This window comes from Fukomys damarensis, unplaced genomic scaffold (assembly GCF_012274545.1).
Source record: "Fukomys damarensis isolate Sample0158 unplaced genomic scaffold, DMR_v1.0_HiC HiC_scaffold_4, whole genome shotgun sequence".
Lineage (NCBI taxonomy): Eukaryota > Metazoa > Chordata > Mammalia > Rodentia > Bathyergidae > Fukomys > Fukomys damarensis.
The window spans coordinates 60,720,480-60,740,104 of record NW_022900916.1 but is presented as its reverse complement, the minus strand read 5'-3'; the positions used below and the strand labels follow the sequence as shown (position 1 = coordinate 60,740,104).

General features: G+C 40.4%; 1 long non-coding RNA gene across 1 annotated transcript; it reads left to right on the top strand.

Annotated features, from left to right (window-relative positions):
- Positions 1-5,380: 5,380 nt before the first annotated feature.
- On the top strand, positions 5,381-18,684 carry LOC104847866. Its single transcript, XR_776255.2, has 3 exons — positions 5,381-5,723; positions 17,409-17,591; positions 17,862-18,684. It is a non-coding gene; the product is annotated as an uncharacterized LOC104847866 (long non-coding RNA).
- Positions 18,685-19,625: the final 941 nt, after the last annotated feature.

Genomic DNA, 19,625 nt, shown 5'->3' with positions numbered 1-19,625 from the left:
GTCTCTTCACCTTTAATAACTCTTTCTGATTTTATTTGTTCATTGTTTATTTAACCAATTCTCAATGCCCTACTTCCTCTAATAATGTTAACCAGTTGCATACCTGAAATGCATGCATAAAGCCTAGAAAAGTGCCAACATTTCCTTTTGTAAACATGGCCTTCGGCACATGGAATTGTCATTGTAATGCATTTTATTAATGTCAGTTTAAAAATAGATTAATGTTAGAAACCATTATCTGTGACACCTCGCTGCTGTCTCTTCCATTCAGCACTCTGTACTGTTGTCTTCACAAAGGAACACTAGAGGGTTCAGCTTCATACTTTTCAAAAGGCTTTGGGTCAACCAAGCCAAGTACAATTATGGCTCTTTCCAGAATAATGTTGGCAATCGGGTGTTACCACCCAGAACCGCAGAAAAAAAGCTGCAAATATACCCAAAATGGCTTTCTCAGCCTTTATAAGCCCTGGAGCCTACGTGGCATTTTCTATGGCCAGAGGCAGCGTTTTGTGAGATTATCTTTTAAAAAACTGGTTAGAGAGGTCCACTGGAGCTTTGAAAAAACTCCTAAAACCTGAGGAGAGATTGAAGAAATAAATAAGCAGATTTGTTTTTTAATACATCATCAAATTGTACTGTTTTTAACTTCCAAAGGACAAAAATCAAATAAATGGCAAAGTAAATGGCAACTTTTTCCCAGCTGGAAAGCACATTCAGGATTTTCAACTAAAAACTCCCAAAAGGACTAGGACTAATGATGAGAAACTAAGAAAAACATGAATTCCTTCTTTTCAAAATAAGAAGGAGAAATCAGTCATACTTGGTCTGTATATTTTGCTGTCCACTTTGCATAATCCATGGCCATAAATAAAAACATAAATTAACAAAATGGTGTAACATTGGTGTTTATAGACAGATAAGAGGAAACTAATCGAGCTAGTCATCTACATCTGGGAGAACAAAGTGAATCAGATAAAATTAATGAAGAGAAAGGGGAAAAACACTCAGTGGTCCATCATGTCAGACAACACTGTAGTTCTAATTTGTTGATTTCAGATTTCAGAAAGACTTTCTGGGCTCCTCAGCTTATTTGGTTAATGAATTACCTCACTCGCTGATCCTCTCGTCTCCCTGGTCACTGTGGTCTCTCTTAATTAAAATCAAAACCATACTGCTTCAATAATTTGATCATACTATTTCTCTTCTCAAAACCTCAAGGAGGCTTTTAATTGTACTAAAACGTGGAATTCAATTTAAAATCAATACTGGGACCCCAAGCCCACGCCTGAAATGTTCTTATGTCTCCGACCCAGCTGCTGCGGTCTCACTGCTGTACCAGCCCGGGGCGGCACAGGGGGCAGTCTGCTCTAACAGCATCCTGCTGTGATTCCCCCTTTTCTTGATTGTACCTTTCTCTGGTCAAATAAAGGAACACTCAGGAGACAGCTGCTACAATGGCTGGTTAGGTTAGCTGTGGTGAATTGCAGTTCAGAGTCCATGAGCAACACATCTTGTTTTATTTCTTGTGAAACCATAAACTCCATGTTTTCAACTTGTCAGGAGGTCCACAGCACTCCTCGTAGGGGCTGATCTGATAGCTCTAATCTGTACCTTTAAAACCAAAACTGATGATGTAGATGCAAAAATTTCAGGAAAAGACATGCGGTTCCCTTCAGCCATCCCTCCTCTTCCTCACTCCTGCCTTAATTCTTCCTTGCTCCATAAAAAAATAAGGAACCCTGGATTTCCTGGTGAACTTCCATAAAAGGGATTTGTTTCAGAGCCAGGGAATCTGATTCCAACATTTTGGGCTGGGTTGTGGAGGGCTTTTAAAAAAAAAAAATACTTTAGACAACGTGGAAGTATCTGGAAGGGTGCCTTCAGTCCCAGCCATCCTAGAAATTACTCAGCATGTCAGGGCCCTGAGCCAGCAGCCACCTCCCTGCCATCCCTGCCACGTTAGCTCCAAAAGTGATGTGGGTGAGCTATGAGTCCAGAAACGCCAGAGTAATGGGATGTCTTGTGCAGAGAAACCCTCCACACAATCGGCAATAATTCCTTCCAAAGCACGCCCTCCATCCAGTGCGCACTAAGCCTCTTCAAAATTTAAGTTACCGAGACCTTGAAAAGCTGGATGCAACCCACACACACCAGCATCTTGACCCGGGGATACCCTACTCAGATGGGACTTCTTTTTCTAATTGGTCAGTCACAAGAGAGGAGGTTGTAGGAGAGTAGTTTTTTTAATAAATTTCCTGCATAGTTGGCCCCTTATTATAATTGTTCATCCAGTGCATCCACCGTTGCTAATTCCCCCAAAGTGCTATGCAGAAGCCACACCTATGACAGGGACCTTCAGATTCCAGTAAAGCTTCGCATGCAAAAATGATTTTTTTTGTTTGTTTCATTTTAGGAAGAGCATGCTCACCCCAGCTCCTGGAGTCTGAGCCAGCTCTTCTGCAAATGTCAGGGTGGGAGATGGCCCCGAATGTCGTAGGTTCCTCAGCCAGAGCTCAAGCATGAGAATCAGGTTCTCATCAGGGAGAGAATTTCGAGAAATTTAGCATGAACAAAGAAATGAGGCAACTATGGGCTGTCTGAGTTCTACAAGAAAAATGGGGCTCTGATTTTAGGCAGTCTGACAAGCTATCTTGCTCTACCCAGCTTCACTGACTCATATGACAACCTAATCCTTAACCAGAAGGACACACACACACACACACACACACACACACACACACACCATGAAAGAGAATTAGGATTAGACTCTTGCTTGGCTCTAACACTTTTGAATTAGATGTGTTATTTCACATCACCGAACCTTAGGAAACTCATGAATAAAACCTTTCCTCTCCCCTGCTCAGAGCCAATCTCACTTTCTCCTATTTTAATATTAGTGTTCTATGCCACCTGCCTTGCCAAGCGCAAGGTCCCAAGTTCAATGCCCGGTACCAAGAAAAAGAGTCCAAAAAATTAGTGCTCTATTTGATTGTCTAGTTTAATCTTAAGGCATCCACGGCAGAACTTTCCTATCATCAGGAACCTTATTTGTCTTGGCTCTGTATCTTTCATGCCTGAAAAATTGCCTGGGACAATGAATAGTGACAGAATTAACAAATGCCAGAAAAACCTCTGCGTCTCCAGTTTTCTGTCTACCGTTGGCAAGCTTTACCCTTAAGTAAGTCATCTGAGCTGATGCCTACAGCTTCTTCATCTGTAAAGCAAGGTCTTCGAATTACCAGTCTTTGGTTCTTCACCTGGGAGTTGCAGTTCAGTGGAGTAGAGTACTTGCCTAGTTGGGTTCAAGGTCTTTGGTTTGATCCGCAGCACCAGAGGTGGGGGTGGGAGCCTAGTTCTTTCAAGACAGTGAAGAACTGTCCCAGTGCTCTGCTGGATTCCTTCATGTGGACTGGCGGAACTTTCATCAGCTGAAGCACATCTCACATGGTAAAGACAACCTGCAGTGATTCAGTCCAGTTAGACTCCTGGGACTTGCATCCTGATCCTGATCCTCCCCCTAACAAGCTCTGGCTTCGAGGCAAGCTTCTTAATTTTGCTGAGCCTATTTCTTTAGCTAGAAAATAAAGATAGTAATAACAACACTAGCTCAGGGGGCTGTTAGATGAATAAGGGAATACATTTATGTAGAGAGAAAGAAATGTGTGGGAGAAATAATAGGCACTCAATTGAAGTCCACTTTAATTTCTATATTTCTAGTTAGATGAGTAATGGTGCTGCCCTTTGGGATGTTTGAATAGCATTTGTTTTTGTTTTACACAATTTTTTTTCTTTTTGATCAACTGTAGTCTGATTTCTGCATAGAGCAATCTAAATTGCTATCAAATATAAGAATAAAGACATATTTTGTAGGTAGTCCCTATACTATTTATCAAAAATATTAATAATTATATCTCTTAGTCTAAAACCACAAATTCAAGAAGTTGAACCAGTCTCAGTCCTCCCTGACTTCTGGAATTTATCCTCACGAACATTTTGTTTCCCTATGTATAAGATCAGTTTTATTATTTTTCTTCATTAAAGATATTAAGAGTGAATAAATGTTAGAAAAATTGTACTGCCTAGGCTTTAAACTTTTACTATTTACTATTATTAATGCTGCTCTGGCCATAGTACTGCAACACAACTTTCCCTATGGTAAAAATTTATGTGGTCATTTTGTTATTCAGAAAAGTTTGCTAAGATTGAAGTTGAAAGAGTTATGAACTATGGATAACCCATATACCACTAAGGGATTGTTACATTATTATTTTTCTCAAAATTATTCTACCCAAAAAAACACAGATTTATTTGGAAAGACTCAGAACAATGAAATAAATACAGTACTGATTTCAAATGCAAATGTCATGTCATTGCTAAATGAGTCAACCCTCAAAAGACAATGATAAATCAACCGCATAATTCCTGCACGTCAAAGAGTTTTAAAGGTGATAGCTAGTAAATTGAAGTACACATCAAAGTTTCTCAAATAAAAATGTTAAATATAAGTTACTTCTTGATATATATCTAAAATCTGTCAGGTACAGGGGAAAATAATCCATTAACTTAACAGAAGTAACCAGTATCTTGCACTGCCTAGGAATGGGCCTCAGGGTATATTCAGCAGCATTCTGGTCCCAGCCCTGTGGCTGTGTCCCCAGTTCTGGTCCCTCCAGCAGCTGTCCTGGGGACGTGGAGGAAGGCCAGGTGCAAAAGGTCTTTCTGATCTGTCAAAGCCCTGTCCTATGCTAAAGGGTAGCATAGCTGTTGCCTCAGTAAGAGAGCACAGGGAGTGGCTGCTAGCAGACACCCTCCCCACGAAGGCACTTAAGAGTAGCACCTAGACTTGCTATGCCCACCCAGCAAGCTTTCTCAGCTGTAGGTTTTAAACTCAATGCCAACATCTGTTTTCACCAGCTGTTGAAACCTGAGGACACTTCCCGCTTCCAGGTTACTGCGCCTTACGTTTTCTGAAGAGATCGAAGCTACCTGTTGTTAATTTATGATGTGAGTGGGCTGCGAATCAAGGAGTCAGAAAAATCGTGACCTGTAAAGGAGTTTTCCCTCCCCTTATGGATCAGAACCTTAATTATACAATAAATGGTCTTATTATTCACGCTGAGGACGCACGTGACCTTTAAATGCATCAGGGCTTGTAAAATCCAGTATGTTTCTCTGCTTCCAAGGGTGGGGGATTTTTTGAGCAAACTATTGCCTTTTCACTGGCACTTATGGCAAACAATGCGGCTGAAAATGCTAGAGTCTGGTCCAGCCACTCTGCTCCCTAAACTGAATCCGCTTGCTGCTGCGCCTTTAAGGCAGTGGGTTTTGCAGCTTAGCCGCTGAACTCTGCCCTCCAAGGACCGTGAGTCAGAAGGAGGAATGCGAGCTCCCCCTGTGCGAGCCCCCATGCTTTCTACTTTGGAAAGACCGCGGAGCCTCCAGGCGGAGGAGAGGCCAGTGCATTCTCTGCAGAGAGCGCCAGAATATTCCAGAAGCCTGCAAAAATTACAAGCATAATTCTTGACGTAAGCAAAACGTCTCTTCCTCCTGCTTGGGGGAGGACGACCACCTAGGGACGATACAGCTCCCCGCTGGGGTTTGGACCAGATGCAGGGGACGAAGGCCAGGAGGGCACTAAGATTGGCTCCCTTCTCTGCTCAGCACACACACCCACACACACTGTATGTCATTGTCTCAGCCAAGGGGGAGCAACACGTTTCAAGGTAAGGAGGGAGACTGTAAGAGGGATTACAGCATCCCCCACAGACATGAAAGAGGAGAGGAGAGGAGGGGAGAAGGAAGAAGGGAGAGAGAGAGAGCCAGATAAATAAACTGAAAGAAGAAACTAAACAGAAACAAAACAAAGTCTTTGGGCAGGTTCTAACCTTGCTAATATATCCAAGAGTAAGTTTCAGTGAACTACAGCTAACTCAAGAGACCAACAAAATTCAATATGAGCACATGTCAAACTTCTATAATAAGAATTAAGAATGAAAGGCAGCAGGGACACAACTCTAAAACTGGGCATCATGGAGGAAGAGGGGAGGGGAGGATAAGAATGAGGAATGTAGTCCTCTGGGACCCTGAACACCCCCTTAAGAAGAATTCTGTAGGCTGTGAATATCGCCTTAGTCCTGTAAAGTCAGCATGCTGGGAGGCTGAGGCAGGCAGACCCCAAGTTTGATCCCAGCCTAGGCAACCTGTCCATGATACTCTACATTAAAAAAAAAAAAAGAGGGTTCTGGGATGTTGCTCCATGTGAGGGTCCTGAGTTCAACTCACGGTGCTGAGATAAAAAAAAAACTTCCATTTTTTTCTCTTCTCCCTCCCAGTATTGCAGTGGAATCAGTTGTAGGAAAACCATTGTATAATTTTGTTTCCGGATGTTTGTCTTATTTGTTCTATTGTATGTAATAATATAAAAAAAACCCCAAAAAATAGCTCCTTTACATACAAAGAATCAATTGAAATTAACACAGATTATTACATGAAATATGACCTTTTGGCCCTCAAATCCAGTAAATGAAATAAATTGGCTACATAAGTAAAACGTTTGCCTAAAAATAGAAATTTAAGTCTTGCTTCCTAGGAGTTTAATGTCACACTAGTTAGTTCATGTTCTGTTATTATTTTGACTTAAAGTTGAAATACTAAAATGGCAAGTAAAGATCTGCTCATAACATTCTTAAATAAAATATGCATTCTAATATGCAACTTTAAAAAGAAAAAGATTGCTTTTGCAACAGTGTAACTTTCTTTAGTTAATCTTGTCCACCTAGCGCAACACGTGTATCCACTGATCAGACATTAGGCGAAGATACAAAAGAGTCAGAAACCAGTCAATGAACTATTGATTTCATTTTTCTCCTGAAGAGATAGCCCTGAGTTTCCTTTCTCCAATCAACTCATTAGCTTGGAATTCAAATCCTTTAATGACTTGGTTGAAACTTTCTTGCTTCCTTTCCTTTGTTTTGAAATGTCATTTTAATGTCTTTCTGAACTTTAAAGCAAGCAAAATCTACCCATTTGCCTCCTAACTTCTTACATTTGATTTCCTTTTTCTGAAATGACTTTCTACTCCCCATCCTCTGCTCATTTTCAAAGGCCAGCAACACTATCACGCATCTAAGGTCTTCAAACTGTTTGTCTGCCTTTTGCTTGATTTTTGCAGTACTGGGCTTATACCCAGGACCATCTCACTAAGCTGCATCCTCGATCCTTTTGAAATTTTCACATTTTTGAGACAGGGTCTCACTGAGCTGCTCAGGCTGGATTCAAACTTGGAATCCTCCTGCCTTGGCCTGCAGAGTGCTGAGATCACAGGGATGCCCACTGCTCCCAGTTCCAACTGTGTTTTCTTATACAGATTGTTGATTTATGGCCTCTATTTGGGTTCCTTGTATCTCCTGCACTTTTCAGTGATGATCTGTCCCTTCATGCCCCACAACTGTGTTTAACATAACCCCCATGTTTTACAAAGTACATAATTTCCTAATGCCCCATCCAAGAATCCGCAAGACCAAAAATACCAGATAAACAGAGTAATATATTTTTCTCAGTCATCTAGCAGGAGCTCTGTTAGTGTATACAGATATCATCATGACACAAAGCAAAATTTTAGCTCTGAGCTAGACAGATCTGTCAGGCAAAAGGTACAACTTGAATAATAATAATATCAGATCCGGTTCCCAGAAATCCTCTTCACCCCTGCTCTGAATCACTGCTGTGCATCTGCGGCTACTGGCCTTGGAAAACTGAATTGGCCAAAAATGTCCATTTGTCTGATTCAATTTGCTTAATCAATATAAAACAGGTTGACTGTAAGACTCAAAATGTTCTTGTCCATTCCTTTAAAAATCCTGGACCTTAGTCTACTTTTATGGCAGCAGCTACTGAAAGTTCTTATTTTGCAGATGTTTCCATCAGGCTTATGAAACACTCCACCAAGTTGCCTAAAGGTGAAAATTAATTTATTCACAAGATCTGAAATGTTTTCCCCTTAATTGAACACTGCCTTCTCAACCCTATTTATGGCTTCCAGAAGAAGAAAGACCCTCTCCACCCGCCCCCCAAAAAGCCCTGTTTGCTGAAAGGGTCAAGGACTTTCATAAAACATTTCCACTGATTTGTCAGAAAGCAATGCGTGGTACAACTGTCCCTACCCGCTTCCTGGCCTCTCACATTTCTTTCTAGCACCTTTCTTCCAACCTCTCTCCCCGCCTTCAGGCGTACTTTCCATCTCTGTCATTGCTCTTTCCTGCTTTCTCTCCTCTGCACCCTTCCATTCCGAGCTCCTCAGAGCATGTGCATGAGAAAGGAAGCAGGCGTGGGACGAGGAGCACGGGTCCCGCACACACTCCCGGTCGAGGAGCACGGGTCCCGCACACACTCCCGGTCGAGGAACACGGGTCCCGCACGCACTGCTGTTCTTCACAGACATGGGAGGACTCGCTAATGCTCCAAAGTAGCTGCAGCATTTTAAAAGAGGACATATAAATACATTTTCAAACAACTCAAAATGACACACAAATTATTCCGCCCTTTATGGGTAGGGAGCCAGCTCTGGTTGAGGAAAATAATGGAAAATAACGTATGCCTTGGAAACATTACCATATATAAATCACTGTCTTTGAGAGCTGTAGATTTTTCTGCATAAAATCCAGAAGGAGATTTGGAGATCAATTTCCACATTCCTAAACAAAACAACCACCAGATACTAGAAAAATGGACTTAAAAACATAATGTTCTGTGGGTTGCGAGGTTCTCCTAAATCGCTGTTAACTGCTTATACTCTTTCTCAGACCAACTTAAGAAAATGATTGAAACACAGTCCTCAAGCTTCCCAGATTTCACCTACAAATGCAAGCGAGTGCATGGGGCCAGGGTGGAAAGGTAGGAGCAGAGTCAGGTGGTGGGGACCTCCCTGAGGATTTGTGAGCTACGTGGTCCCCACAGTCACAAGGGCACCAGATAACTGAAACCCAAAGCTGGAAAACAGTCAGGCAAGGAGAGCAGTTTCTTCCTCATGGAATGCAATCTATTTATCCACCCATCCTGTGTGCATTTTCCTGCTCAGTATTTACTCACTGCTTATGCCATTCCAAGTACTTTTGGCTCCTCAAGACAAGGCAAAGAAAAAAAATGTCCCTGCTGTCCTGAACTTTGGCAGAAGATAGAAAGAAGAAATGTAAAGTAGGTTCGATTGATGATGGATAGGGCTAAGGCAGAATGGGTGGTCACAACTCCAAGTACGGTAGCTGAAAAGGCCTCACAGCCACAGATGAGGACCCAAGCAGTAATCCTAGCTATTCAGGAGGCTAGGACAGGAGGGTTGCAAATTCAAGCCCCACCTGAGCAAATTAGCAAGGTACTGTTTAAAATGAAACAAACCCTCATGGAGAAGACCTTAGAGCACAGACCTGAAAAGATGGAGTCAGTGAGGCCTGTAGATAGCCAAGGAAAACTGTCTCCAGCACAACAGCAGCACATGCAAAGGCCCTGTGTCCAGTATGCTCCAGGGGCAGCCAGGCACCTGGAATTAGGGAGGTAGTGTGAAGGGCCAGAGTACAGGACAGGGCAAGTTAACGTGCGGATGGCAAATCAACGTGCAGTGGACTTGTGCTCAGAAAGGGTGCTGATGAGTGTGAGCATAGATCTGACATGACCTTAAATATTTTAAGGGATCATCTGCAGCTGAGTGTAGAATAAACTAAAATAGTAGTGACGTAGGGGCCAGAACCAGTAAGGCTTTTTATGTACCTGAAAAAGGATGTGCCAGAATTCAACAGATAGACTAAGGTAAGTGAAAGAGAAACCCAAGAGGATTCCCAGGTCCTGGGACTGAGCAGCTGGAGACCTAGAGCTACCATTTATTATGATGTGAAATATAATAGTCTTGACTTCTTTCTTTGGTGGAGGGGGGTGAATCACACCATGACTGTATCCTAGTAGAGAGAGAGAGAGAAAAAACAATAAAACAATAAGCTAGAGAATGAGGAAATAAGGACTAGAATGCTATCCTTGGCAAGGGAAAATCATCACATTACAGTGATACAGGCATACTCATGATTATAATAACTCAACTCATGATAGCTAAATCTTGCAAGTGGCCTATATGTCCATCAGCAGACAGGTGGGTAAAAGAAACATGGTGGTGATACACAACGGAATGCCGTTCTACAATAAAGAAAGACAGACTTGGACTTGAGTCATTTGTAGGAAAATGAACGCACCTTGAGATCATAACGTTAAGTGAAATACATCAGACATATGGCTTAAGTACCACATGGTTTCTCTCGTATGAGAAACCCAGAAAAAAATACAGAGCAAAATAGTAGATAACAGGAAGAAGGGAGACAGATGGCTTTCAAAAGTGAAGAGGATCAAGAGATAGAGGAAGGGGGATGGAGGAAAGGGTGAAGGATTTAAAAAGGAACTATAGTGTGTTATGTACATCAATCGACTCCACACAATGATTATAAACATTATGTATTTCAAACATACAGAAAGCAGAAGGTGATCAAAAGATGGGTGGACGGGGAGGGAGGGAAGGGAAAGGGAAAAAAGAGCTTGGATGTGTTATCTATGTATACTAACTTTCCACAGGAATGTAAACTTTAGGCAGGATGCACATATACTAACAAAAAAGTTAAAGAAAAAAGGAAAACAGTGGCCTTGGACTAGAAAGTCCAAGTATATGATGAAAGAGGAAGAGGGAAAAAAAGAAGGAGAAGGAGGAGGAGGAAGAGGAAGGAAGAAGAAAAGGAGAAGACGGAGGGAAAGGGAGACAGACGGGGAGAGAAGGAGGAGGTGGAAGAAGGGAAAGAGGCAACAGTGACCCTGTGGTATGGGGATCCATGCACAGTGAGGGGGCGGTGCAGTGCAGCTCTGGGTCTGGTTTCCTTCGCTTCGGATTTCCAGGCGTAGTTCATGCTGTAGCTTGTACCGGTACTGCCCTCCTTGTGTGTGACCGTACTCGTGGTGTGGATATGCCACACTGGGTTTGTCCATTCACCAGTTGATGGGTATTTTAGTCGCCTCTACAATTGTAATTGTATTGTAATTATTGCTACTTTTGTTTGCTACTTGAATTCAATTCTTTTGCGTATACATCTGTGGGCAGAATTGTTGAATAACATGACAATTCTGTTTAATTTTTGAGGAACCACCAAAACGTTCTCCATAATGGCTGCCAATCAACTTTTAGACACGCTCTTATCTTGACAACTGAAATAAGGAAATGAACTCAACTCCATGTTCTCCTCCAGCTACTGGCCTTTCGATTATCTCCTCAGAGCAACTTCCTAGAAAGAGCTGTTTATGGATTACACCCCTCTCTTCCCCAGCCCTTCCCTGTAGCCACCCATCCAGACCCTGCCTTGTTCGTTTCCCTTTTCTTCACGCTCTATTCTTTCCTGCATTGATTCAGGCATCCCTCCCGCCCATTCCCCCGCACTGCAGCCAGTGGGTCCCATCCAAAATGCAGGAACGTTCAGAGCACTTCAGTTGCTTTAGGAAAGTCAAAGCTCCCTAATCTGTCAAGTCTCACCTTGCTTTCCACTGGCCTTTTCCTCATGCTTGGTATGGGAACCAATCCAAGACCTCCTAGCCACACAGCCCTTTACTCTCCTGTTTCTCCTCTTGGGCAATCCCTCTCTGTACTTCGCATCTCCATTGGTTAACTTTGACCTTTCGTGTCTCTTCACTCAACACTTTTCACGTGAAGCAACCAATCCCTATTCAACCAATTCCCCTCCCTATTCTGGTAAAAATCTCACAAACTCTCACTATACTATCACGAGCTGAGTCGCATCCCTTCAGAACTCAGTCAGGTTCCAGCTTAGTGATTCAGATTGACTACATTTGAAGATTCAAATAGGAAATTGGAAATTGAGGTAAAATGAGATCCTGTAGAGTGAACTATGACTAACTAAAGAGATTGGGACAAAGATTGATGGGTAACCAGGTGAAGACACAACAGGAGGCCATTTGTAACCTAAAGACAGGGGCCTCAGTGGAAACCAACCTGCTAACACCTTGACCTTGAACAAAAAAGGGATTCTATTTCTTAATTTTTTATGTTTCATATTCTTGTTTTTTAAGTGGTGTTTGATTCATTTTTAAATGTACATTAATGTTGAACCTTGCATTTCATAATTATAAATTATACCAAGGTAATGATTATTCCTATTCTTAATATCTTTTTAGTTAAGGTACACAGCAGAGCGATCAGCATGAAGCAGAAATTTAATGGACATTTCTCAAATAAATGAGTGAACGAATGAAATAAATGAATATGTGTTATTTAACTGAACTGTAGGTTTCTCTACATTTATTGAACTTTTCTTTAACTCAGTAGGTATGAACTAGCAAGCCCTTTGACAGGTGGTCCTGCTTTACATTTTTTTTTAAATTAATGACTCTGAGAAAGGGAACCAAAATGTAAATAATCAAAGCCCCTAAGGGATAATCCTTCCAGAAGTGGATTTACAAATTGCTGTGGGGACCCAGATAAAGGTGAATCAGCACCAAAGAGTCAGAGATTTCATTAAAGCAGGTGAGACAGGATTTGGGCCTGGAAAAGAGCAGAAGTAGGAAGTCTGGGAGAGGCAGATGAAGAGGACGAGGCAGCTAAGCACTGGTGTCCGGGAAATACCAAGGATTTTTATGACATTTGAGTTACAGCCCATTAATGTCTGCAGATTATTATGTAACATTTCTTGAAACTAAAAGAAACTTGAGCTCGAGTTTAACTAATGGCAGCCTAAAAGTAAGCAAATTTCTTTACTACAGGACTTTTCCAAGCATCTAACATGCCATGTACATGTGAGTTCTCAAAAGAATGACATATGTATTTCAATTGCTGTGATTTTTTCTTTAACTGTTTTCTTCTTAAAGTATGTGTCACACCTCTCTCATTCTGTTTTATACTCTTTTGGAAAGTAAAGGCCAAAGTATAGTATATTAGAAAAGGAACTAAAAGACTATCTAGAAAAATAGGTTGGCACTTAACCATAAATCACAGAATCTGTGAAAAACATTAAGATGTCATTTAATTATCTTAAGAAATTAGTGAAGGATGTTTAATAGAATCATTCAGTAAATATATTATTTGAATCTCACTATGCAGTGAAAGAACTTGAGTAAGAGTATAGATTTACTTTTTTTTAGCGAGCAGTTTTTTTTAGTTTATTGCTATATTTTAGGTATATGGTACAGTTACATTCATTATTGGGGATCTTGTACCTTTACCTGACAGGTCTTGGTTCTCATTTTTTCTCCTTATCCCTGCCCTAGATTTAAATCACATTTCAGAATTAAATAATGTAGTAACTTTAATCTAGGATCTTTTTAAAATTAGTGATTGTAAAGATCACTTAGAGTATTTGCAGTGTCATTCTCAAGGAAGCACTTAGTAGAAAACCAGTGTGAAAGTTATCTGTTTTATAAATAATTCATGTACTTTATATATAAGTAACACCAGTTCAACAGCAGATGTGCAGTGTCTGGAGTGGTGATACCACCAATTGGAAGGTAAATTCGATTTGGGGAGATACGATGAGTAAATAAAAACAACTTTTTTAAAAAGTAGACTGCACATAGGCAGTTCAATCAGAGAAGGTCTATGGTTCCCAAATAGTCATGTTCCTTTTGTTTTTCTACTTTACCATCCTGTATGCTGCCCTTGGTCTTCAAGATCACTTCATAGTCCAAAATGGCAGCTGTAGGAAAGAGGGAGGGCAAGCAGATTTTTAAAAAATTAAAAAAAGGCTTGATGCCCAAATAAGCCATTTTCCTTTCAGCTGGATGATGGTCTCACTACCACCTTTAAATGAAAAACTGTTTGGAAAATGTAATGGATTACTTAGATTACTGCTTGGATTACTGCTACCCAGACTATACCAAGACCCGGTACGAAGGAGAAATAAGGGGCAGAAATCCTTATGACAGCCTGAAGTCTTTGCTACAGTATTGTCATTTAACCCTAGGGAATTTAGAAATAAATATACAGATGAAAAGTTAGCTAAAATTATATCATTCGCTTAGGAATCTCCTGTCAGCAAATGCATATAATTAGTATTTTAATATTTTCAGTGTACAAGAGGGTTGGCATTTTGGAGAATCCAATGGATTAGTCAGTCCTATGATTACCACTTAATGCATAATTGCATAATTTGATAATTTATTCAATGTTCCACTTTAATTTCAAAAGTAGAAGAGAAGTTTACTAAATGTGCTAAGAGTGTACACGGTAAGGCATTTAAGAAGAACCTAAGTTTAATCATCTTTACAAATTTAATCTACAGTACTTCTTCAGATTTACTTAAGTAATTAAAAAATATTGTTTGTTAGAGTGCTCAAAGTCTTAAAAATAGAGCATTTCAAATTTTTTTCAGTTTACAATGTTTACACAATTTTAATGAGTTAGGTTTTTAAAACTTGATTTTAAAGTGATTGTTACGCTTTCACACACACATGTTGAGGATGGAGCCCAGGCCCTTGCACATGCTAGGCAATGGCTTTACCATTGTGTTACACACCCAGCCCTATTATGCTACATTTTAACAGTTTCTAAATTGAATGGAAAAAGACTAAGGAAAAATACTGGGTGTTTTCTGTAAAAGGTTGTATATTAATTTTTTAAATCCAGCAGACTAATAGTCTTCTGTGCATAAAAACTGCCCACAAAGGCATGAGCAAAAACTTTATACTAAAAGGCACGTGTTTATGCAAGATAATAAAATAAGAAGTCCAAATACTTTTTTTTTCTTTAAGCAAAGTGAGTTCATTGGAAGTGTTGGAGAATGCCATGATTACATTAGAGTTTTTCCAGTCAATTCTGTTGGCAATAAAGTACCCTTTCCTACTTTAGCCAGATGCCTACCCAGTTTTTAAAGCGCCAATTTCAACACTGCCTTCTTCACGAAATCCAAACCAACACACACTCCCGGGGAACAGCATCTCTGATCCCTGCATTTTACAGCCCCTCCATGAAAAGCTTCATTTCATTTGGGCTTTTATTTGGTTTTTTTGTTGTTGGTGGTGTTTATGTTTTTGTTTGCCTCTGTCTCCAGCAAACCATGAAGTAATACTATCTGACTCATTTTCTGATTTGTTTGTGCCCAACACAGAACCACACATGCCATAGCTATACACTGTACACATCAGCTGGGCAGAATGTGACCAAAATGTAAAGCCTAGGACTCCGTTTTGCATTCAGTACGATCTTATCAAGGTGTAGCTCTCACATAACATCATAGCTAAAAGAGGGCTGGTCTCTCCTTTCTTCTCACTTTCAAATATTTATTGCAGTTATAATTAAATACATAGCAAGTCATAGTTGTTCATTATTTTTGCCCAAGTTACATCTAGCACCAAAGAAAAAGAACTGGTTCCTTCCAGCATTTCCTATCAACAGGTTTTCAGCTGTGTGCTCACTTGCAAATGATTACACATTCTCAGGAAAGAAATGTGTTTGGGCTGGAAAAAGTCCCAGCAGGCCCACAGGGGGGGCATTTGATTCCTTGACGAAAAGCCAAGTTTCTCTGTCTGGAAAGGAGGAAATTACAAAAGGGGCAAAGGACCATTTGCTTCAGGGCCTAAAACAACACCAATTTCAGCAATGACTATGAGCAACAAGATGGTGGAATTAAATAATACGGAAAAAAATTTGCTGCCTATGACTTCCTTAGCTATTAAACAACTTTTTCTAAGTTCAAAATAATTCCCCAACCAGCAAAAATATTTTTGACAAAGTATATACTGAAATGAAATTTGGGAAGATGTTTTAAGGGATTTTAACAAAGTAAGACATAGCATCTTGGAAATGACAAATAAATATTAGCACAACAAAATCCTGAGATCATATTTGTATATAATATTTCCTCTTGTGTGAGTGTATATATCCCTTCACACCGCTCTCTCTTCTCCCTCCCCACCCCTCAATTACACTGTAAAAATAAACCAGCAGGAACTGCTTCTTAACATTTAATCATTATTCACCCTGGCTGTTGTAATTTTTTTTCTTTTCTTATTATAAAGAAATTTTTTCTTTCTATTGCCTATACTTCTAGCACATTAATTATCTTTCTTGTGACAAGCCCCTAGTCCATTTTTTCTGTGAAATCTGTAGCACTTAATGATGATTATTCTCACTTTGTAAAGGCTTTCGAAGGGACTTTTCAGATCCTGCCTAAATGAGGCTTCTTAAGCCATATGATGTGTTTAGATGGGAGCCCTGGTCTCTCAGATTTGATGAGCAGATCCCAGTGGTTTGTTCCTTCTGTGCTCAGCTCTGTGATTTCAACAGGAATAAAAAAAAGAAAGAAAAAAAGAAAAGAAAAACAAGAATAGCTATCTAGATAATAACAGGAACAAGCCAGAGAGGGAACATTCACCTGCTATATGCACTACAGCTGAATACAGTCATTAGTCACAGATGCCTGGTCATTTGAAATGGAGACCTCTCTGCCTGTTAGGTAGTCTTGGAGTTGAAACCAGGGTGTGTAAATAGGAGCTATTCTACTGAGGCTCAGAATTAGTAACTATAGCTTCTGATTCTCCCTTCCTGCATCTTCCTGTATTGTAAACAATCAGTACTTTCTCATTATGGTATCTCAGGTCTGCTTTCACTGGTCCTGCTCAGGAAGAAAAAAAAAACCCCACATACTATATTAACTCCTAGCTCTGAGTAAACAGAGTTGAGTCCTGAAAAGAAGTCATTGTGACTATTACTAAAAGAGCTTGGAAGACTTCCATCTTCGCTCACACTTGAGGGGAAAGTCATATTTCAGCCTTGCATTGTCAGAAGCATACAGGCCTTACCAGGTGCGGCTCAATTTGGGGGTTTCCACTACTATAATCTTCGCTCAAATTAGTGACACAGGCACAAAAGCAGGAGTCTTAAGTCAGGATCATACAGCAGACGACTTCTGGACTGCCTGTGGATGGACTCAAGCAACTAAAGTCTGGAATATCATGATTTTGACATAAACCTGAAGTATAGAAAATAAGTTTCAGCCTTTGTCACTAACGGTGATCAAACTGGCATCTTCTGCCCCTGGGAACCAAATGGGAAAGGAGTAATGACAACCAAAACCACACTAACACTTATTAAGAGTCCACTAACATGTTTTTTTCACTACTTCTTTCAAGCATTGCAATAAATTTATAAGGAAGACTTTTTTATTACTGCTTCCATGTTGAAGATATGGAGGAAATAAATTGCAAAGTTTCATTAACTTGTGCCATGAGCTTAGGAAATACTAGAAGCATCATGATCTATGGTAGAATTCCATTATCTCAGAGCCTGTGCCCATCACTGCCTCTTTCTCACCAGGTCCTCTCGTTCAAGAGCCCCAAATATACCAGCATTCCCCCCTCCTGTTGCCCACACCCCTTTTTTTCAGTGTAGCCAAGCCCAGGAACATACTTTTATGGAATTCAACAAGCTAGCCAGCATGAGAGAAAGAATCGCCAGACGCAAAATCTTTATGGTGTGGATAAGGTGTAAACGAGAAAAGAAATACAGTAATGGCACCTTCCATAAAGTGTCCAACCTTTGATTTTCAAGACAATCATGATCCTAAAAGGTACCCTGGTACTTCTATCTTTCAACTCTCATGCATGTCGTTCCTCTGCCTAAAATACTTGTCTTTTTGTCCCTTGTCTTGCCCTGCCCAAACTCTGACTTTACTCTTATTTTGGTTTCTGACTTAATTTAAAACTAGCTTTGGCTAAGAAGCCTCCTTTGACCCACACACACACCTCATTTTTATGGTCTGCACTTTGCTTATTATAATAGGTATTATTATTTTTCATACTGTTTTATTTTATTGCCCTTCCTTCTTCCCGGATTACAGATTCTGTGAAAGTCTGAAAGCACCTCGTTCGTCCTGGGCCCAATGTGCGTAACTGGTGAATGAAAGAAGAAATGAATGAGGGAAGCAGCAGCATATTTGCTGAGAGCAGAGAACAGCAAATCCAGAAATTCATTTTAGAGGCAAGAGAAGTGTCCCTTTCCTGAAAACTCTACAAAACAAGATCAGCAGTTTCGAAGAGGAGTTAACCGCCCTTTCCAGGTCCCTTCTAGTCTACAATTCCGGTATTTTTTAAAATAAATCTGCCAATACAATTTTTAGATTAATAATAGCACTGCAATCATTATTTTGCCACTTGAGTAGATGAGCGTCTGAGACAGAGGTGAACAGCCGGCCTGGCCTCCATCATCTAATCAAGCCCTGAGCAGCCCTTGTCTTGAGGTAGCATGGCCACCATTCCACTTCTTAGCATTATTTCCATCAGAGAAAAGAGGCAATAAGGAGATTTTTGTTAAGTAGAGCTCTTTAGTCTGTGCAATTTTACCCTCACCGCTGATTAATTTACCAGCCTCACATTCTTTACTCGAGGGTATGTAAATTGTTTAAAAAGTTGAAGTCCCATATTAGTTTTGTGAAGTTCTGCAGAAATGTTTGACTATGTTCCCCTTAAAAATAACTGATTTAGAACATCATGCTTAATCTGTCAAGACTGTTGATTTATCTGCAACTTCTTTTTGGGTTACCAGGGATCAAACTTGAGTCTTTGTGTTTGCGAGGCAGGTGACGGCATGCAACTTCTTCCTGTGTCAAAATAATTGGATTGACCAGTTTGGTGGACAAAAATAAAGGGTGTAATATACCTTTCTAGATTGATTAAGGACCATTGTGAATGGAAGGTTATATTATTTTCTTATATGGCTAAAATATACCTTTCTGTTGAGTTTTTAAACTAGAATATTCAACAAAAACAAAAAAATGAAGATAAAGCATGGGTCATTAACATGAAATTCACCTCCTAAATTCTGATTTTTTTTCAGAGTCACCTCAACCTATGTTTGCCGGTTTTAGCTGAGAAAGTTGAGAAATATATATATATATATTTTGTTCATCTGATGGTAATTTTAATTTTTAGTCTTGATTATCTTGATGAAGTAATGTTCTCTTAGAAGAGAAAATATAAAGAGCCTAAAAAGTAAACTGAACTATGAACTTTTCAGCTACATAAATCCAATAAAACCATTGCGCTGTGTGGAGTCTTTGGAGATGGCCGTTCCCTCTTGAATTTCCATTATAACGTCCGTAGTACAGCTAATGCTTCATACGAGTCAGAACAGAGAACACAATCTTTATTTCCTCTGGATGGATGTTTAAAACTCCTTCACCTGGCCCCTGGGGCCCCTTGGGCTCTGCCCTTTGCTTATCTCTCCAGGGGCAGCTTACCACATTCCTCTTTGCTGACCTGCAGTCAGAACTCCCATTTCTTCAAACACGTTGCACATTCGTTTCCCTCGGGAACTTGAAGCACGCTCTTTCCCCGGGCTGCAGCTCTCCCCTCGCCCTTCACCTGGAGATGCTTCTGTTCCAGCTCAGTGGCAATACTTCCCGGCACGGGAAATTCCCTTCCACACAATCTAGCCACTGCGTTTCTCTGATCCAGCGCCTCACCCACCTCGTTGGTCCTACCTCCTGACAAGGAGGCTTCCCACTACTCTCTCCTTGAGGGAAGAGGTTGGGTTTGTTCAATACTGGTCAGGCCTCTTTTTGTTCTTTTTGTTGCAAGTGGTAAGACGCCTGCTGAAACTCACG